General features: G+C 35.4%; 24 non-coding genes across 24 annotated transcripts; 12 read left to right on the forward strand and 12 right to left on the reverse strand.

Annotated features, from left to right (window-relative positions):
* The first annotated feature begins 255 nt into the window (after positions 1 to 255).
* Trnav-cac (transfer RNA valine (anticodon CAC)) lies at positions 256 to 328 on the forward strand. Its single transcript has one exon. It is a non-coding gene; the product is annotated as a tRNA-Val (tRNA).
* Positions 329 to 736: 408 nt separating this feature from the next.
* Trnav-aac (transfer RNA valine (anticodon AAC)) lies at positions 737 to 809 on the reverse strand. Its single transcript has one exon. It is a non-coding gene; the product is annotated as a tRNA-Val (tRNA).
* A 1,096-nt stretch (positions 810 to 1,905) lies between these two features.
* Positions 1,906 to 1,978, forward strand: Trnav-cac (transfer RNA valine (anticodon CAC)). The gene has a single exon. It is a non-coding gene; the product is annotated as a tRNA-Val (tRNA).
* Positions 1,979 to 2,386: 408 nt separating this feature from the next.
* Trnav-aac (transfer RNA valine (anticodon AAC)) lies at positions 2,387 to 2,459 on the reverse strand. Its single transcript has one exon. It is a non-coding gene; the product is annotated as a tRNA-Val (tRNA).
* Positions 2,460 to 3,555: 1,096 nt separating this feature from the next.
* Trnav-cac (transfer RNA valine (anticodon CAC)) lies at positions 3,556 to 3,628 on the forward strand. Its single transcript has one exon. It is a non-coding gene; the product is annotated as a tRNA-Val (tRNA).
* A 408-nt stretch (positions 3,629 to 4,036) lies between these two features.
* Positions 4,037 to 4,109, reverse strand: Trnav-aac (transfer RNA valine (anticodon AAC)). Its single transcript has one exon. It is a non-coding gene; the product is annotated as a tRNA-Val (tRNA).
* Positions 4,110 to 5,206: 1,097 nt separating this feature from the next.
* Trnav-cac (transfer RNA valine (anticodon CAC)) lies at positions 5,207 to 5,279 on the forward strand. Its single transcript has one exon. It is a non-coding gene; the product is annotated as a tRNA-Val (tRNA).
* Positions 5,280 to 5,690: 411 nt separating this feature from the next.
* On the reverse strand, positions 5,691 to 5,763 carry Trnav-aac (transfer RNA valine (anticodon AAC)). Its single transcript has one exon. It is a non-coding gene; the product is annotated as a tRNA-Val (tRNA).
* A 1,105-nt stretch (positions 5,764 to 6,868) lies between these two features.
* On the forward strand, positions 6,869 to 6,941 carry Trnav-cac (transfer RNA valine (anticodon CAC)). Its single transcript has one exon. It is a non-coding gene; the product is annotated as a tRNA-Val (tRNA).
* A 409-nt stretch (positions 6,942 to 7,350) lies between these two features.
* Trnav-aac (transfer RNA valine (anticodon AAC)) lies at positions 7,351 to 7,423 on the reverse strand. Its single transcript has one exon. It is a non-coding gene; the product is annotated as a tRNA-Val (tRNA).
* A 1,106-nt stretch (positions 7,424 to 8,529) lies between these two features.
* Positions 8,530 to 8,602, forward strand: Trnav-cac (transfer RNA valine (anticodon CAC)). Its single transcript has one exon. It is a non-coding gene; the product is annotated as a tRNA-Val (tRNA).
* Positions 8,603 to 9,011: 409 nt separating this feature from the next.
* Positions 9,012 to 9,084, reverse strand: Trnav-aac (transfer RNA valine (anticodon AAC)). Its single transcript has one exon. It is a non-coding gene; the product is annotated as a tRNA-Val (tRNA).
* A 1,106-nt stretch (positions 9,085 to 10,190) lies between these two features.
* On the forward strand, positions 10,191 to 10,263 carry Trnav-cac (transfer RNA valine (anticodon CAC)). Its single transcript has one exon. It is a non-coding gene; the product is annotated as a tRNA-Val (tRNA).
* A 408-nt stretch (positions 10,264 to 10,671) lies between these two features.
* On the reverse strand, positions 10,672 to 10,744 carry Trnav-aac (transfer RNA valine (anticodon AAC)). The gene has a single exon. It is a non-coding gene; the product is annotated as a tRNA-Val (tRNA).
* A 1,117-nt stretch (positions 10,745 to 11,861) lies between these two features.
* On the forward strand, positions 11,862 to 11,934 carry Trnav-cac (transfer RNA valine (anticodon CAC)). The gene has a single exon. It is a non-coding gene; the product is annotated as a tRNA-Val (tRNA).
* A 408-nt stretch (positions 11,935 to 12,342) lies between these two features.
* On the reverse strand, positions 12,343 to 12,415 carry Trnav-aac (transfer RNA valine (anticodon AAC)). The gene has a single exon. It is a non-coding gene; the product is annotated as a tRNA-Val (tRNA).
* Positions 12,416 to 13,521: 1,106 nt separating this feature from the next.
* On the forward strand, positions 13,522 to 13,594 carry Trnav-cac (transfer RNA valine (anticodon CAC)). The gene has a single exon. It is a non-coding gene; the product is annotated as a tRNA-Val (tRNA).
* Positions 13,595 to 14,003: 409 nt separating this feature from the next.
* Positions 14,004 to 14,076, reverse strand: Trnav-aac (transfer RNA valine (anticodon AAC)). The gene has a single exon. It is a non-coding gene; the product is annotated as a tRNA-Val (tRNA).
* A 1,106-nt stretch (positions 14,077 to 15,182) lies between these two features.
* On the forward strand, positions 15,183 to 15,255 carry Trnav-cac (transfer RNA valine (anticodon CAC)). Its single transcript has one exon. It is a non-coding gene; the product is annotated as a tRNA-Val (tRNA).
* Positions 15,256 to 15,663: 408 nt separating this feature from the next.
* Positions 15,664 to 15,736, reverse strand: Trnav-aac (transfer RNA valine (anticodon AAC)). Its single transcript has one exon. It is a non-coding gene; the product is annotated as a tRNA-Val (tRNA).
* Positions 15,737 to 16,853: 1,117 nt separating this feature from the next.
* Trnav-cac (transfer RNA valine (anticodon CAC)) lies at positions 16,854 to 16,926 on the forward strand. Its single transcript has one exon. It is a non-coding gene; the product is annotated as a tRNA-Val (tRNA).
* A 408-nt stretch (positions 16,927 to 17,334) lies between these two features.
* Positions 17,335 to 17,407, reverse strand: Trnav-aac (transfer RNA valine (anticodon AAC)). The gene has a single exon. It is a non-coding gene; the product is annotated as a tRNA-Val (tRNA).
* Positions 17,408 to 18,513: 1,106 nt separating this feature from the next.
* Trnav-cac (transfer RNA valine (anticodon CAC)) lies at positions 18,514 to 18,586 on the forward strand. Its single transcript has one exon. It is a non-coding gene; the product is annotated as a tRNA-Val (tRNA).
* Positions 18,587 to 18,994: 408 nt separating this feature from the next.
* Positions 18,995 to 19,067, reverse strand: Trnav-aac (transfer RNA valine (anticodon AAC)). Its single transcript has one exon. It is a non-coding gene; the product is annotated as a tRNA-Val (tRNA).
* Between the last annotated feature and the right edge of the window lie 1,020 nt (positions 19,068 to 20,087).

The following is a 20,087-nucleotide window of genomic DNA, read 5'->3' on the forward strand; positions in this document are numbered from 1 at the left end:
TCGTATGTTGTGGTTTTGTTTTTATGATGCTGATTACTAGTGCTCATTTACATAGATAAGGACATGAGTTTATGCTTTTGATTTCGAAACACATTTAGAAAGAAAAGTTGATTTGTAAATACTTGAAAATATGCTAGTGTATGTGTGCATGTATGTGTCGATGTTGGTTCACTAAGTAGACGTAATCCTTGAGTAGTTCCTAGATATATTTTTGTAGAGAGGACATGAAAACTGTACATAACGGATGGTATGTCCGGTTCCGTAGTGTAGTGGTTATCACGTCTGCTTCACACGCAGAAGGTCGCGAGTTCGAAACTCGCCGGAACCTTGAACAGTGTCAATTATTGTATTTTTTTTTTCGATTATGACAGAATAATATTCGAACTACTATGATCCTAATGAAATGGGGACTGTGTAAGTTTACGTAATATATTGTTTATTAAGATTGAGTTAGCTTGAAAGAAATATTACAGCTTGATAACAAAAACAATTTTAGTTGTAAGCAATTGCAATGCGGTTCAATCGTTTGTTGAAATAATTTCTAACATCTTTCAACGTTTATAGATTATTGGAACCGTCGCGTTTGCAGTGATGTAACATCAGTCGTTAGCATAGTGTGTCTTTCTCAACGTGAGAATACTTACTGTAACTGGAGAACCGTTGTATTTTTGCGATCAACTTACAGAAAAACAAGAGTGTCGCGGAAGAGAATATCAAAATAAAATTTAATCGGTCTAGGTTCCGGCGAGTTTCGAACTCGCGACCTTATGCGTGTTGAGCAGACGTGATAACCACTACACCACGGAACCTTAACACTTACAACTTATTGTATACACAATTCTAACTCTCGTATCGTGACCTCATTGTCTCACATTCATTTGTCTTTATACATTTACAATAGAGTACGTCAAGTACACGTTATTTCGAACTACAGGACACCCTCCCCTTTCATAGCTGGTAAAAGTCGGCAAGGTCAACAACCTGCTGGCTGCACTCACGAAACTATTGTTACTAATTTTAGTTTGTATTTACTGTAAGTGTCCAAGTTCCTGTTGAAATGAAAGTGCAAAATGAAACGTTCAGCCCGTAAATTTGTTTTTGGATTAAAATCACAACTATTTTTACGTAAACTTCAATGAATTTATTTTATTTAATCAAGTGTGAAACCGGTGTGAAACCGGTGTAAAGCGAAGTTGTCCCGATTATTGTTTTATGCCCTGCGGTGATGACGGATGGAGTCATAGTAGTTAGAAGATAAAGGGGGGTACACCTTAACCTTCCTCTGAAATATGTTTGCAAAGAGATAACTCCAACCCGGCAAAAACGAAAAATCGAAGAAAGTGAGTACAATTAAGGTGTTGTATCCGAAGTCTACACAATCTCATGCGTCAGAAATCACAAAGTACAAAGCTTTGGCAATGTGATCTTTCTTATCGAAGCTATCATGCACCAAGGAAAAGTGCAACAACGTACTTAAATTTATAGATTTATTATTTTATTTATTTATTTATTATTATTACTATTATATATAGAATAACGGTAGATCTAAAAGAGTATATAGATCTAGAATAAATGTACACTCCTGCTATGTGTAGAAAACAACTGTTTGTAAATTGAACTTATACAGTTCTTATTCTATCGAACAAAATATCGTATGTTGTGGTTTTGTTTTTATGACGCTGATTACTAGTGCTCATTTACATAGATAAGAACATGAGTTTATGCTTTTGATTTCGAAACACATTTAGAAAGAAAAGTTGATTTGTAAATACTTGAAAATATGCTAGTGTATGTGTGCATGTATGTGTCGATGTTGGTTCACTAAGTAGACGTAATCCTTGAGTAGTTCCTAGATATATTTTTGTAGAGAGGACATGAAAACTGTACATAACGGATGGTATGTCCGGTTCCGTAGTGTAGTGGTTATCACGTCTGCTTCACACGCAGAAGGTCGCGAGTTCGAAACTCGCCGGAACCTTGAACAGTGTCAATTATTGTATTTTTTTTTTCGATTATGACAGAATAATATTCGAACTACTATGATCCTAATGAAATGGGGACTGTGTTAGTTTACGTAATATATTGTTTATTAAGATTGAGTTAGCTTGAAAGAAATATTACAGCTTGATAACAAAAACAATTTTAGTTGTAAGCAATTGCAATGCGGTTGAATCGTTTGTTGAAATAATTTCTAACATCTTTCAACGTTTATAGATTATTGGAACCGTCGCGTTTGCAGTGATGTAACATCAGTCGTTAGCATAGTGTGTCTTTCTCAACGTGAGAATACTTACTGTAACTGGAGAACCGTTGTATTTTTGCGATCAACTTACAGAAAAACAAGAGTGTCGCGGAAGAGAATATCAAAATAAAATTTAATCGGTCTAGGTTCCGGCGAGTTTCGAACTCACGACCTTCTGCGTGTTAAGCAGACGTGATAACCACTACACCACGGAACCTTAACACTTACAACGTAATGTATACACAATTCTAACTCTCGTATCGTGACCTCATTGTCTCACATTCATTTGTCTTTATACATTACAATAGAGTACGTTAAGTACACATTATTTCGAACTACAGGACACCCTCCCCTTTCATAGCTGGTAAAAGTCGGCAAGGTCAACAACCTGCTGGCTGCACTCACGAAACTATTGTTACTAATTTTAGTTTGTATTTACTGTAAGTGTCCAAGTTCCTGTTGAAATGAAAGTGCAAAATGAAACGTTCAGCCCGTAAATTTGTTTTTGGATTAAAATCACAACTATTTTTACGTAAACTTCAATGAATTTATTTTATTTAATCAAGTGTGAAACCGGTGTGAAACCGGTGTAAAGCGAAGTTGTCCCGATTATTGTTTTATGCCCTGCGGTGATGACGGATGGAGTCATAGTAGTTAGAAGATAAAGGGGGGTACACCTTAACCTTCCTCTGAAATATGTTTGCAAAGAGATTACTCCAACCCGGACAAAAACGAAAAATCGAAGAAAGTGAGTACAATTAAGGTGTTGTATCCGAAGTCTACACAATCTCATGCGTCAGAAATCACAAAGTACAAAGCTTTGGCAATGTGATCTTTCTTATCGAAGCTATCATGCACCAAGGAAAAGTGGAACAACGTACTTAAATTTATAGATTTATTATTTTATTTATTTATTTATTACTATTACTATTATATATAGAATAACGGTAGATCTAAAAGAGTATATAGATCTAGAATAAATGTACACTCCTGCTATGTGTAGAAAACAACTGTTTGTAAATTGAACTTATACAGTTCTTATTCTATCGAACAAAATATCGTATGTTGTGGTTTTGTTTTTATGATGCTGATTACTAGTGCTCATTTACATAGATAAGGACATGAGTATATGCTTTTGATTTCGAAACACATTTAGAAAGAAAAGTTGATTTGTAAATACTTGAAAATATGCTAGTGTATGTGTGCATGTATGTGTCGATGTTGGTTCACTAAGTAGACGTAATCCTTGAGTAGTTCCTAGATATATTTTTGTAGAGAGGACATTAAAACTGTACATAACGGATGGTATGTCCGGTTCCGTAGTGTAGTGGTTATCACGTCTGCTTCACACGCAGAAGGTCGCGAGTTCGAAACTCGCCGGAACCTTGAACAGTGTCAATTATTGTATTTTTTTTTTCGATTATGACAGAATAATATTCGAACTACTATGATCCTAATGAAATGGGGACTGTGTAAGTTTACGTAATATATTGTTTATTAAGATTGAGTTAGCTTGAAAGAAATATTACAGCTTGATAACAAAAACAATTTTAGTTGTAAGCAATTGCAATGCGGTTCAATCGTTTGTTGAAATAATTTCTAACATCTTTCAACGTTTATAGATTATTGGAACCGTCGCGTTTGCAGTGATGTAACATCAGTCGTTAGCATAGTGTGTCTTTCTCAACGTGAGAATACTTACTGTAACTGGAGAACCGTTGTATTTTTGCGATCAACTTAGAGAAAAACAAGAGTGTCGCGGAAGAGAATATCAAAATAAAATTTAATCGGTCTAGGTTCCGGCGAGTTTCGAACTCGCGACCTTCTGCGTGTTAAGCAGACGTGATAACCACTACACCACGGAACCTTAACACTTACAACGTATTGTATACACAATTCTAACTCTCGTATCGTGACCTCATTGTCTCACATTCATTTGTCTTTATACATTTACAATAGAGTACGTCAAGTACACGTTATTTCGAACTACAGGACACCCTCCCCTTTCATAGCTGGTAAAAGTCGGCAAGGTCAACAACCTGCTGGCTGCACTCACGAAACTATTGTTACTAATTTTAGTTTGTATTTACTGTAAGTGTCCAAGTTCCTGTTGAAATGAAAGTGCAAAATGAAACGTTCAGCCCGTAAATTTGTTTTTGGATTAAAATCACAACTATTTTTACGTAAACTTCAATGAATTTATTTTATTTAATCAAGTGTGAAACCGGTGTGAAACCGGTGTAAAGCGAAGTTGTCCCGATTATTGTTTTATGCCCAGCGGTGATGACGGATGGAGTCATAGTAGTTAGAAGATAAAGGGGGGTACACCTTAACCTTCCTCTGAAATATGTTTGCAAAGAGATAACTCCAACCCGGACAAAAACGAAAAATCGAAGAAAGTGAGTACAATTAAGGTGTTGTATCCGAAGTCTACACAATCTCATGCGTCAGAAATCACAAAGTACAAAGCTTTGGCAATGTGATCCTTCTTATCGAAGCTATCATGCACCAAGGAAAAGTGGAACAACGTACTTAAATTTATAGATTTATTATTTTATTTATTTATTTAATATTATTACTATTATATACAGAATAACGGTAGATCTAAAAGAGTATATAGATCTAGAATAAATGTACACTCCTGCTATGTGTAGAAAACAACTGTTTGTAAATTGAACTTATACAGTTCTTATTCTATCGAACAAAATATCGTATGTTGTGGTTTTGTTTTTATGATGCTGATTACTAGTGCTCATTTACATAGATAAGAACATGAGTTTATGCTTTTGATTTCGAAACACATTTAGAAAGAAAACTTGATTTGTAAATACTTGAAAATATGCTAGTGTATGTGTGCATGTATGTGTCGATGTTGGTTTACTAAGTAGACGTAATCCTTGAATAGTTCCTTGATATATTTTTGTAGAGAGGACATGAAAACCGTACATAACGGATGGTATGTCCGGTTCCGTAGTGTAGTGGTTATCACGTCTGCTTCACACGCAGAAGGTCGCGAGTTCGAAACTCGCCGGAACCTTGAACAGTGTCAATTATTGTATTTTTTCTTTTTTCGATTATGACAGAATAATATTCGAACTACTATGATCGTAATGAAATAGGGACTGTGTAAGTTGACGTAATATATTGTTTATTAAGATTGAGTTAGCTTGAAAGAAATATTACAGCTTGATAACAAAAACAATTTTAGTTGTAAGCAATTGCAATGCGGTTGAATCGTTTGTTGAAATAATTTCTAACATCTTTCAACGTTTATAGATTATTGGAACCGTCGCGTTTGCAGTGATGTAACATCAGTCGTTAGCATAGTGTGTCTTTCTCAACGTGAGAATACTTACTGTAACTGGAGAACCGTTGTATTTTTGCGATCAACTTACAGAAAAACAAGAGTGTCGCGGAAGAGAATATCAAAATAAAATTTAATCGGTCTAGGTTCCGGCGAGTTTCGAACTCACGACCTTCTGCGTGTTAAGCAGACGTGATAACCACTACACCACGGAACCTTAACACTTACAACGTATTGTATACACAATTCTAACTCTCGTATCGTGACCTCATTGTCTCACATTCATTTGTCTTTATACATTACAATAGAGTACGTTAAGTACACATTATTTCGAACTACAGGACACCCTCCCCTTTCATAGCTGGTAAAAGTCGGCAAGGTCAACAACCTGCTGGCTGCACTCACGAAACTATTGTTCCTAATTTTAGTTTGTATTTACTGTAAGTGTCCAAGTTCCTGTTGAAATGAAAGTGCAAAATGAAACGTTCAGCCCGTAAATTTGTTTTTGGATTAAAATCACAACTATTTTTACGTAAACTTCAATGAATTTATTTTATTTAATCAAGTGTGAAACCGGTGTGAAACCGGTGTAAAGCGAAGTTGTCCCGATTATTGTTTTATGCCCAGCGCCCCCAGCGATGATGACGGATGGAGTCATAATAGTTAGAAGATAAAGGGGGGTACACCTTAACCTTCCTCTGAAATATGTTTGCAAAGAGATAACTCCAACCCGGACAAAAACGAAAAATCGAAGAAAGTGAGTACAATTAAGGTGTTGTATCCGAAGTCTACACAATCTCATGCGTCAGAAATCACAAAGTACAAAGCTTTGGCAATGTGATCTTTCTTATCGAAGCTATCATGCACCAAGGAAAAGTGCAACAACGTACTTAAATTTATAGATTTATTATTTTATTTATTTATTTATTATTATTACTATTATATATAGAATAACGGTAGATCTAAAAGAGTATATAGATCTAGAATAAATGTACACTCCTGCTATGTGTAGAAAACAACTGTCTGTAAATTGAACTTATACAGTTGTTATTCTATCGAACAAAATATCGTATGTTGTGGTTTTGTTTTTATGGTGCTGATTACTAGTGCCCATTTTCATAGATAAGAACATGAGTTTATGCTTTTGATTTCGAAACACATTTAGAAAGAAAAGTTGATTTGTAAATACTTGAAAATATGCTAGTGTATGTGTGCATGTATGTGTCGATGTTGGTTCACTAAGTAGACGTAATCCTTGAGTAGTTCCTAGATATATTTTTGTAGAGAGGACATGAAAACTGTACATAACGGATGGTATGTCCGGTTCCGTAGTGTAGTGGTTATCACGTCTGCTTCACACGCAGAAGGTCGAGAGTTCGAAACTCGCCGGAACCTTGAACAGTGTCAATTATTGTATTTTTTTTTTTCGATTATGACAGAATAATATTCGAACTACTATGATCCTAATGAAATGGGGACTGTGTAAGTTTACGTAATATATTGTTTATTAAGATTGAGTTAGCTTGAAAGAAATATTACAGCTTGATAACAAAAACAATTTTAGTTGTAAGCAATTGCAATGCGGTTGAATCGTTTGTTGAAATAATTTCTAACATCTTTCAACGTTTATAGATTATTGGAACCGTCGCGTTTGCAGTGATGTAACATCAGTCGTTAGCATAGTGTGTCTTTCTCAACGTGAGAATACTTACTGTAACTGGAGAACCGTTGTATTTTTGCGATCAACTTACAGAAAAACAAGAGTGTCGCGGAAGAGAATATCAAAATAAAATTTAATCGGTCTAGGTTCCGGCGAGTTTCGAACTCGCGACCTTATGCGTGTTAAGCAGACGTGATAACCACTACACCACGGAACCTTAACACTTACAACGTATTGTATACACAATTCTAACTCTCGTATCGTGACCTCATTGTCTCACATTCATTTGTCTTTATACATTTACAATAGAGTACGTCAAGTACACGTTATTTCGAACTACAGGACACCCTCCCCTTTCATAGCTGGTAAAAGTCGGCAAGGTCAACAACCTGCTGGCTGCACTCACGAAACTATTGTTACTAATTTTAGTTTGTATTTACTGTAAGTGTCCAAGTTCCTGTTGAAATGAAAGTGCAAAATGAAACGTTCAGCCCGTAAATTTGTTTTTGGATTAAAATCACAACTATTTTTACGTAAACTTCAATGAATTTATTTTATTTAATCAAGTGTGAAACCGGTGTGAAACCGGTGTAAAGCGAAGTTGTCCCGATTATTGTTTTATGCCCAGCGCCCCCAGCGATGATGACGGATGGAGTCATAATAGTTAGAAGATAAAGGGGGGTACACCTTAACCTTCCTCTGAAATATGTTTGCAAAGAGATAACTCCAACCCGGACAAAAACGAAAAATCGAAGAAAGTGAGTACAATTAAGGTGTTGTATCCGAAGTCTACACAATATCATGCGTCAGAAATCACAAAGTACAAAGCTTTGGCAATGTGATCTTTCTTATCGAAGCTATCATGCACCAAGGAAAAGTGCAACAACGTACTTAAATTTATAGATTTATTATTTTATTTATTTATTTATTATTATTACTATTATATATAGAATAACGGTAGATCTAAAAGAGTATATAGATCTAGAATAAATGTACACTCCTGCTATGTGTAGAAAACAACTGTCTGTAAATTGAACTTATACAGTTCTTATTCTATCGAACAAAATATCGTATGTTGTGGTTTTGTTTTTATGGTGCTGATTACTAGTGCCCATTTTCATAGATAAGAACATGAGTTTATGCTTTTGATTTCGAAACACATTTAGAAAGAAAAGTTGATTTGTAAATACTTGAAAATATGCTAGTGTATGTGTGCATGTATGTGTCGATGTTGGTTCACTAAGTAGACGTAATCCTTGAGTAGTTCCTAGATATATTTTTGTAGAGAGGACATGAAAACTGTACATAACGGATGGTATGTCCGGTTCCGTAGTGTAGTGGTTATCACGTCTGCTTCACACGCAGAAGGTCGCGAGTTCGAAACTCGCCGGAACCTTGAACAGTGTCAATTATTGTATTTTTTTTTTTCGATTATGACAGAATAATATTCGAACTACTATGATCCTAATGAAATGGGGACTGTGTAAGTTTACGTAATATATTGTTTATTAAGATTGAGTTAGCTTGAAAGAAATATTACAGCTTGATAACAAAAACAATTTTAGTTGTAAGCAATTGCAATGCGGTTGAATCGTTTGTTGAAATAATTTCTAACATCTTTCAACGTTTATAGATTATTGGAACCGTCGCGTTTGCAGTGATGTAACATCAGTCGTTAGCATAGTGTGTCTTTCTCAACGTGAGAATACTTACTGTAACTGGAGAACCGTTGTATTTTTGCGATCAACTTACAGAAAAACAAGAGTGTCGCGGAAGAGAATATCAAAATAAAATTTAATCGGTCTAGGTTCCGGCGAGTTTCGAACTCGCGACCTTATGCGTGTTAAGCAGACGTGATAACCACTACACCACGGAACCTTAACACTTACAACGTATTGTATACACAATTCTAACTCTCGTATCGTGACCTCATTGTCTCACATTCATTTGTCTTTATACATTTACAATAGAGTACGTCAAGTACACGTTATTTCGAACTACAGGACACCCTCCCCTTTCATAGCTGGTAAAAGTCGGCAAGGTCAACAACCTGCTGGCTGCACTCACGAAACTATTGTTACTAATTTTAGTTTGTATTTACTGTAAGTGTCCAAGTTCCTGTTGAAATGAAAGTGCAAAATGAAACGTTCAGCCCGTAAATTTGTTTTTGGATTAAAATCACAACTATTTTTACGTAAACTTCAATGAATTTATTTTATTTAATCAAGTGTGAAACCGGTGTGAAACCGGTGTAAAGCGAAGTTGTCCCGATTATTGTTTTATGCCCAGCGCCCCCAGCGATGATGACGGATGGAGTCATAATAGTTAGAAGATAAAGGGGGGTACACCTTAACCTTCCTCTGAAATATGTTTGCAAAGAGATAACTCCAACCCGGACAAAAACGAAAAATCGAAGAAAGTGAGTACAATTAAGGTGTTGTATCCGAAGTCTACACAATCTCATGCGTCAGAAATCACAAAGTACAAAGCTTTGGCAATGTGATCTTTCTTATCGAAGCTATCATGCACCAAGGAAAAGTGCAACAACGTACTTAAATTTATAGATTTATTATTTTATTTATTTATTTATTATTATTACTATTATATATAGAATAACGGTAGATCTAAAAGAGTATATAGATCTAGAATAAATGTACACTCCTGCTATGTGTAGAAAACAACTGTCTGTAAATTGAACTTATACAGTTGTTATTCTATCGAACAAAATATCGTATGTTGTGGTTTTGTTTTTATGGTGCTGATTACTAGTGCCCATTTTCATAGATAAGAACATGAGTTTATGCTTTTGATTTCGAAACACATTTAGAAAGAAAACTTGATTTGTAAATACTTGAAAATATGCTAGTGTATGTGTGCATGTATGTGTCGATGTTGGTTCACTAAGTAGACGTAATCCTTGAGTAGTTCCTAGATATATTTTTGTAGAGAGGACATGAAAACTGTACATAACGGATGGTATGTCCGGTTCCGTAGTGTAGTGGTTATCACGTCTGCTTCACACGCAGAAGGTCGCGAGTTCGAAACTCGCCGGAACCTTGAACAGTGTCAATTATTGTATTTTTTTTTTCGATTATGACAGAATAATATTCGAACTACTATGATCCTAATGAAATGGGGACTGTGTAAGTTTACGTAATATATTGTTTATTAAGATTGAGTTAGCTTGAAAGAAATATTACAGCTTGATAACAAAAACAATTTTAGTTGTAAGCAATTGCAATGCGGTTGAATCGTTTGTTGAAATAATTTCTAACATCTTTCAACGTTTATAGATTATTGGAACCGTCGCGTTTGCAGTGATGTAACATCAGTCGTTAGCATAGTGTGTCTTTCTCAACGTGAGAATACTTACTGTAACTGGAGAACCGTTGTATTTTTGCGATCAACTTACAGAAAAACAAGAGTGTCGCGGAAGAGAATATCAAAATAAAATTTAATCGGTCTAGGTTCCGGCGAGTTTCGAACTCGCGACCTTATGCGTGTTAAGCAGACGTGATAACCACTACACCACGGAACCTTAACACTTACAACGTATTGTATACACAATTCTAACTCTCGTATCGTGACCTCATTGTCTCACATTCATTTGTCCTTATACATTTACAATAGAGTACGTCAAGTACACGTTATTTCGAACTACAGGACACCCTCCCCTTTCATAGCTGGTAAAAGTCGGCAAGGTCAACAACCTGCTGGCTGCACTCACGAAACTATTGTTACTAATTTTAGTTTGTATTTACTGTAAGTGTCCAAGTTCCTGTTGAAATGAAAGTGCAAAATGAAACGTTCAGCCCGTAAATTTGTTTTTGGATTAAAATCACAACTATTTTTACGTAAATTTCAATGAATTTATTTTATTTAATCAAGTATGAAACCGGTGTGAAACCGGTGTGAAACCGGTGTAAAGCGAAGTTGTCCCGATTATTGTTTTATGCCCAGCGCCCCCAGCGGTGATGACGGATGGAGTCATAGTAGTTAGAAGATAAAGGGGGGTACACCTTAACCTTCCTCTGAAATATGTTTGCAAAGAGATAACTCCAACCCGGACAAAAACGAAAAATCGAAGAAAGTGAGTACAATTAAGGTGTTGTATCCGAAGTCTACACAATCTCATGCGTCAGAAATCACAAAGTACAAAGCTTTGGCAATGTGATCTTTCTTATCGAAGCTATCATGCACCAAGGAAAAGTGCAACAACGTACTTAAATTTATAGATTTATTATTTTATTTATTTATTTATTATTATTACTATTATATATAGAATAACGGTAGATCTAAAAGAGTATATAGATCTAGAATAAATGTACACTCCTGCTATGTGTAGAAAACAACTGTCTGTAAATTGAACTTATACAGTTCTTATTCTATCGAACAAAATATCGTATGTTGTGGTTTTGTTGTTATGATGCTGATTACTAGTGCTCATTTACATAGATAAGAACATGAGTTTATGCTTTTGATTTCGAAACACATTTAGAAAGAAAACTTGATTTGTAAATACTTAAAAATATGCTAGTGTATGTGTGCATGTATGTGTCGATGTTGGTTCACTAAGTAGACGTAATCCTTGAGTAGTTCCTAGATATATTTTTGTAGAGAGGACATGAAAACTGTACATAACGGATGGTATGTCCGGTTCCGTAGTGTAGTGGTTATCACGTCTGCTTCACACGCAGAAGGTCGCGAGTTCGAAACTCGCCGGAACCTTGAACAGTGTCAATTATTGTATTTTTTTTTTCGATTATGACAGAATAATATTCGAACTACTATGATCCTAATGAAATGGGGACTGTGTAAGTTTACGTAATATATTGTTTATTAAGATTGAGTTAGCTTGAAAGAAATATTACAGCTTGATAACAAAAACAATTTTAGTTGTAAGCAATTGCAATGCGGTTGAATCGTTTGTTGAAATAATTTCTAACATCTTTCAACGTTTATAGATTATTGGAACCGTCGCGTTTGCAGTGATGTAACATCAGTCGTTAGCATAGTGTGTCTTTCTCAACGTGAGAATACTTACTGTAACTGGAGAACCGTTGTATTTTTGCGATCAACTTACAGAAAAACAAGAGTGTCGCGGAAGAGAATATCAAAATAAAATTTAATCGGTCTAGGTTCCGGCGAGTTTCGAACTCGCGACCTTATGCGTGTTAAGCAGACGTGATAACCACTACACCACGGAACCTTAACACTTACAACGTATTGTATACACAATTCTAACTCTCGTATCGTGACCTCATTGTCTCACATTCATTTGTCTTTATACATTTACAATAGAGTACGTCAAGTACACGTTATTTCGAACTACAGGACACCCTCCCCTTTCATAGCTGGTAAAAGTCGGCAAGGTCAACAACCTGCTGGCTGCACTCACGAAACTATTGTTACTAATTTTAGTTTGTATTTACTGTAAGTGTCCAAGTTCCTGTTGAAATGAAAGTGCAAAATGAAACGTTCAGCCCGTAAATTTGTTTTTGGATTAAAATCACAACTATTTTTACGTAAACTTCAATGAATTTATTTTATTTAATCAAGTGTGAAACCGGTGTGAAACCGGTGTAAAGCGAAGTTGTCCCGATTATTGTTTTATGCCCAGCGCCCCCAGCGATGATGACGGATGGAGTCATAATAGTTAGAAGATAAAGGGGGGTACACCTTAACCTTCCTCTGAAATATGTTTGCAAAGAGATAACTCCAACCCGGACAAAAACGAAAAATCGAAGAAAGTGAGTACAATTAAGGTGTTGTATCCGAAGTCTACACAATATCATGCGTCAGAAATCACAAAGTACAAAGCTTTGGCAATGTGATCTTTCTTATCGAAGCTATCATGCACCAAGGAAAAGTGCAACAACGTACTTAAATTTATAGATTTATTATTTTATTTATTTATTTATTATTATTACTATTATATATAGAATAACGGTAGATCTAAAAGAGTATATAGATCTAGAATAAATGTACACTCCTGCTATGTGTAGAAAACAACTGTCTGTAAATTGAACTTATACAGTTCTTATTCTATCGAACAAAATATCGTATGTTGTGGTTTTGTTTTTATGGTGCTGATTACTAGTGCCCATTTTCATAGATAAGAACATGAGTTTATGCTTTTGATTTCGAAACACATTTAGAAAGAAAAGTTGATTTGTAAATACTTGAAAATATGCTAGTGTATGTGTGCATGTATGTGTCGATGTTGGTTCACTAAGTAGACGTAATCCTTGAGTAGTTCCTAGATATATTTTTGTAGAGAGGACATGAAAACTGTACATAACGGATGGTATGTCCGGTTCCGTAGTGTAGTGGTTATCACGTCTGCTTCACACGCAGAAGGTCGCGTGTTCGAAACTCGCCGGAACCTTGAACAGTGTCAATTATTGTATTTTTTTTTTTCGATTATGACAGAATAATATTCGAACTACTATGATCCTAATGAAATGGGGACTGTGTAAGTTTACGTAATATATTGTTTATTAAGATTGAGTTAGCTTGAAAGAAATATTACAGCTTGATAACAAAAACAATTTTAGTTGTAAGCAATTGCAATGCGGTTGAATCGTTTGTTGAAATAATTTCTAACATCTTTCAACGTTTATAGATTATTGGAACCGTCGCGTTTGCAGTGATGTAACATCAGTCGTTAGCATAGTGTGTCTTTCTCAACGTGAGAATACTTACTGTAACTGGAGAACCGTTGTATTTTTGCGATCAACTTACAGAAAAACAAGAGTGTCGCGGAAGAGAATATCAAAATAAAATTTAATCGGTCTAGGTTCCGGCGAGTTTCGAACTCGCGACCTTATGCGTGTTAAGCAGACGTGATAACCACTACACCACGGAACCTTAACACTTACAACGTATTGTATACACAATTCTAACTCTCGTATCGTGACCTCATTGTCTCACATTCATTTGTCTTTATACATTTACAATAGAGTACGTCAAGTACACGTTATTTCGAACTACAGGACACCCTCCCCTTTCATAGCTGGTAAAAGTCGGCAAGGTCAACAACCTGCTGGCTGCACTCACGAAACTATTGTTACTAATTTTAGTTTGTATTTACTGTAAGTGTCCAAGTTCCTGTTGAAATGAAAGTGCAAAATGAAACGTTCAGCCCGTAAATTTGTTTTTGGATTAAAATCACAACTATTTTTACGTAAACTTCAATGAATTTATTTTATTTAATCAAGTGTGAAACCGGTGTGAAACCGGTGTAAAGCGAAGTTGTCCCGATTATTGTTTTATGCCCAGCGCCCCCAGCGATGATGACGGATGGAGTCATAATAGTTAGAAGATAAAGGGGGGTACACCTTAACCTTCCTCTGAAATATGTTTGCAAAGAGATAACTCCAACCCGGACAAAAACGAAAAATCGAAGAAAGTGAGTACAATTAAGGTGTTGTATCCGAAGTCTACACAATCTCATGCGTCAGAAATCACAAAGTACAAAGCTTTGGCAATGTGATCTTTCTTATCGAAGCTATCATGCACCAAGGAAAAGTGCAACAACGTACTTAAATTTATAGATTTATTATTTTATTTATTTATTTATTATTATTACTATTATATATAGAATAACGGTAGATCTAAAAGAGTATATAGATCTAGAATAAATGTACACTCCTGCTATGTGTAGAAAACAACTGTCTGTAAATTGAACTTATACAGTTCTTATTCTATCGAACAAAATATCGTATGTTGTGGTTTTGTTTTTATGGTGCTGATTACTAGTGCCCATTTTCATAGATAAGAACATGAGTTTATGCTTTTGATTTCGAAACACATTTAGAAAGAAAACTTGATTTGTAAATACTTGAAAATATGCTAGTGTATGTGTGCATGTATGTGTCGATGTTGGTTCACTAAGTAGACGTAATCCTTGAGTAGTTCCTAGATATATTTTTGTAGAGAGGACATGAAAACTGTACATAACGGATGGTATGTCCGGTTCCGTAGTGTAGTGGTTATCACGTCTGCTTCACACGCAGAAGGTCGCGAGTTCGAAACTCGCCGGAACCTTGAACAGTGTCAATTATTGTATTTTTTTTTTCGATTATGACAGAATAATATTCGAACTACTATGATCCTAATGAAATGGGGACTGTGTAAGTTTACGTAATATATTGTTTATTAAGATTGAGTTAGCTTGAAAGAAATATTACAGCTTGATAACAAAAACAATTTTAGTTGTAAGCAATTGCAATGCGGTTGAATCGTTTGTTGAAATAATTTCTAACATCTTTCAACGTTTATAGATTATTGGAACCGTCGCGTTTGCAGTGATGTAACATCAGTCGTTAGCATAGTGTGTCTTTCTCAACGTGAGAATACTTACTGTAACTGGAGAACCGTTGTATTTTTGCGATCAACTTACAGAAAAACAAGAGTGTCGCGGAAGAGAATATCAAAATAAAATTTAATCGGTCTAGGTTCCGGCGAGTTTCGAACTCGCGACCTTATGCGTGTTAAGCAGACGTGATAACCACTACACCACGGAACCTTAACACTTACAACGTATTGTATACACAATTCTAACTCTCGTATCGTGACCTCATTGTCTCACATTCATTTGTCCTTATACATTTACAATAGAGTACGTCAAGTACACGTTATTTCGAACTACAGGACACCCTCCCCTTTCATAGCTGGTAAAAGTCGGCAAGGTCAACAACCTGCTGGCTGCACTCACGAAACTATTGTTACTAATTTTAGTTTGTATTTACTGTAAGTGTCCAAGTTCCTGTTGAAATGAAAGTGCAAAATGAAACGTTCAGCCCGTAAATTTGTTTTTGGATTAAAATCACAACTATTTTTACGTAAATTTCAATGAATTTATTTTATTTAATCAAGTATGAAACCGGTGTGAAACCGGTGTGAAACCGGTGTAAAGCGAAGTTGTCCCGATTATTGTTTTATGCCCAGCGCCCCCAGCGGTGATGACGGATGGAGTCATAGTAGTTAGAAGATAAAGGGGGGTACACCTTAACCTTCCTCTGAAATATGTTTGCAAAGAGATAACTCCAACCCGGACAAAAACGAAAAATCGAAGAAAGTGAGTACAATTAAGGTGTTGTATCCGAAGTCTACACAATCTCATGCGTCAGAAATCACAAAGTACAAAGCTTTGGCAATGTGATCTTTCTTATCGAAGCTATCATGCACCAAGGAAAAGTGCAACAACGTACTTAAATTTATAGATTTATTATTTTATTTATTTATTTATTATTATTACTATTATATATAGAATAACGGTAGATCTAAAAGAGTATATAGATCTAGAATAAATGTACACTCCTGCTATGTGTAGAAAACAACTGTCTGTAAATTGAACTTATACAGTTCTTATTCTATCGAACAAAATATCGTATGTTGTGGTTTTGTTGTTATGATGCTGATTACTAGTGCTCATTTACATAGATAAGAACATGAGTTTATGCTTTTGATTTCGAAACACATTTAGAAAGAAAACTTGATTTGTAAATACTTAAAAATATGCTAGTGTATGTGTGCATGTATGTGTCGATGTTGGTTCACTAAGTAGACGTAATCCTTGAGTAGTTCCTAGATATATTTTTGTAGAGAGGACATGAAAACTGTACATAACGGATGGTATGTCCGGTTCCGTAGTGTAGTGGTTATCACGTCTGCTTCACACGCAGAAGGTCGCGAGTTCGAAACTCGCCGGAACCTTGAACAGTGTCAATTATTGTATTTTTTTTTTCGATTATGACAGAATAATATTCGAACTACTATGATCCTAATGAAATGGGGACTGTGTAAGTTTACGTAATATATTGTTTATTAAGATTGAGTTAGCTTGAAAGAAATATTACAGCTTGATAACAAAAACAATTTTAGTTGTAAGCAATTGCAATGCGGTTGAATCGTTTGTTGAAATAATTTCTAACATCTTTCAACGTTTATAGATTATTGGAACCGTCGCGTTTGCAGTGATGTAACATCAGTCGTTAGCATAGTGTGTCTTTCTCAACGTGAGAATACTTACTGTAACTGGAGAACCGTTGTATTTTTGCGATCAACTTACAGAAAAACAAGAGTGTCGCGGAAGAGAATATCAAAATAAAATTTAATCGGTCTAGGTTCCGGCGAGTTTCGAACTCGCGACCTTATGCGTGTTAAGCAGACGTGATAACCACTACACCACGGAACCTTAACACTTACAACGTATTGTATACACAATTCTAACTCTCGTATCGTGACCTCATTGTCTCACATTCATTTGTCTTTATACATTTACAATAGAGTACGTCAAGTACACGTTATTTCGAACTACAGGACACCCTCCCCTTTCATAGCTGGTAAAAGTCGGCAAGGTCAACAACCTGCTGGCTGCACTCACGAAACTATTGTTACTAATTTTAGTTTGTATTTACTGTAAGTGTCCAAGTTCCTGTTGAAATGAAAGTGCAAAATGAAACGTTCAGCCCGTAAATTTGTTTTTGGATTAAAATCACAACTATTTTTACGTAAACTTCAATGAATTTATTTTATTTAATCAAGTGTGAAACCGGTGTGAAACCGGTGTAAAGCGAAGTTGTCCCGATTATTGTTTTATGCCCAGCGCCCCCAGCGGTGATGACGGATGGAGTCATAGTAGTTAGAAGATAAAGGGGGGTACACCTTAACCTTCCTCTGAAATATGTTTGCAAAGAGATAACTCCAACCCGGACAAAAACGAAAAATCGAAGAAAGTGAGTACAATTAAGGTGTTGTATCCGAAGTCTACACAATCTCATGCGTCAGAAATCACAAAGTACAAAGCTTTGGCAATGTGATCTTTCTTATCGAAGCTATCATGCACCAAGGAAAAGTGCAACAACGTACTTAAATTTATAGATTTATTATTTTATTTATTTATTTATTATTATTACTATTATATATAGAATAACGGTAGATCTAAAAGAGTATATAGATCTAGAATAAATGTACACTCCTGCTATGTGTAGAAAACAACTGTCTGTAAATTGAACTTATACAGTTCTTATTCTATCGAACAAAATATCGTATGTTGTGGTTTTGTTGTTATGATGCTGATTACTAGTGCTCATTTACATAGATAAGAACATGAGTTTATGCTTTTGATTTCGAAACACATTTAGAAAGAAAACTTGATTTGTAAATACTTAAAAATATGCTAGTGTATGTGTGCATGTATGTGTCGATGTTGGTTCACTAAGTAGACGTAATCCTTGAGTAGTTCCTAGATATATTTTTGTAGAGAGGACATGAAAACTGTACATAACGGATGGTATGTCCGGTTCCGTAGTGTAGTGGTTATCACGTCTGCTTCACACGCAGAAGGTCGCGAGTTCGAAACTCGCCGGAACCTTGAACAGTGTCAATTATTGTATTTTTTTTTTCGATTATGACAGAATAATATTCGAACTACTATGATCCTAATGAAATGGGGACTGTGTAAGTTTACGTAATATATTGTTTATTAAGATTGAGTTAGCTTGAAAGAAATATTACAGCTTGATAACAAAAACAATTTTAGTTGTAAGCAATTGCAATGCGGTTGAATCGTTTGTTGAAATAATTTCTAACATCTTTCAACGTTTATAGATTATTGGAACCGTCGCGTTTGCAGTGATGTAACATCAGTCGTTAGCATAGTGTGTCTTTCTCAACGTGAGAATACTTACTGTAACTGGAGAACCGTTGTATTTTTGCGATCAACTTACAGAAAAACAAGAGTGTCGCGGAAGAGAATATCAAAATAAAATTTAATCGGTCTAGGTTCCGGCGAGTTTCGAACTCGCGACCTTATGCGTGTTAAGCAGACGTGATAACCACTACACCACGGAACCTTAACACTTACAACGTATTGTATACACAATTCTAACTCTCGTATCGTGACCTCATTGTCTCACATTCATTTGTCTTTATACATTTACAATAGAGTACGTCAAGTACACGTTATTTCGAACTACAGGACACCCTCCCCTTTCATAGCTGGTAAAAGTCGGCAAGGTCAACAACCTGCTGGCTGCACTCACGAAACTATTGTTACTAATTTTAGTTTGTATTTACTGTAAGTGTCCAAGTTCCTGTTGAAATGAAAGTGCAAAATGAAACGTTCAGCCCGTAAATTTGTTTTTGGATTAAAATCACAACTATTTTTACGTAAACTTCAATGAATTTATTTTATTTAATCAAGTGTGAAACCGGTGTGAAACCGGTGTAAAGCGAAGTTGTCCCGATTATTGTTTTATGCCCAGCGCCCCCAGCGGTGATGACGGATGGAGTCATAGTAGTTAGAAGATAAAGGGGGGTACACCTTAACCTTCCTCTGAAATATGTTTGCAAAGAGATAACTCCAACCCGGACAAAAACGAAAAATCGAAGAAAGTGAGTACAATTAAGGTGTTGTATCCGAAGTCTACACAATCTCATGCGTCAGAAATCACAAAGTACAAAGCTTTGGCAATGTGATCTTTCTTATCGAAGCTATCATGCACCAAGGAAAAGTGCAACAACGTACTTAAATTTATAGATTTATTATTTTATTTATTTATTTATTATTATTACTATTATATATAGAATAACGGTAGATCTAAAAGAGTATATAGATCTAGAATAAATGTACACTCCTGCTATGTGTAGAAAACAACTGTCTGTAAATTGAACTTATACAGTTCTTATTCTATCGAACAAAATATCGTATGTTGTGGTTTTGTTGTTATGATGCTGATTACTAGTGCTCATTTACATAGATAAGAACATGAGTTTATGCTTTTGATTTCGAAACACATTTAGAAAGAAAACTTGATTTGTAAATACTTAAAAATATGCTAGTGTATGTGTGCATGTATGTGTCGATGTTGGTT

The sequence above is a fragment of the Euprymna scolopes genome, chromosome 9 (genome assembly GCF_053919585.1).
Source record: "Euprymna scolopes isolate OS-2025 chromosome 9, ASM5391958v1, whole genome shotgun sequence".
Lineage (NCBI taxonomy): Eukaryota > Metazoa > Mollusca > Cephalopoda > Sepiida > Sepiolidae > Euprymna > Euprymna scolopes.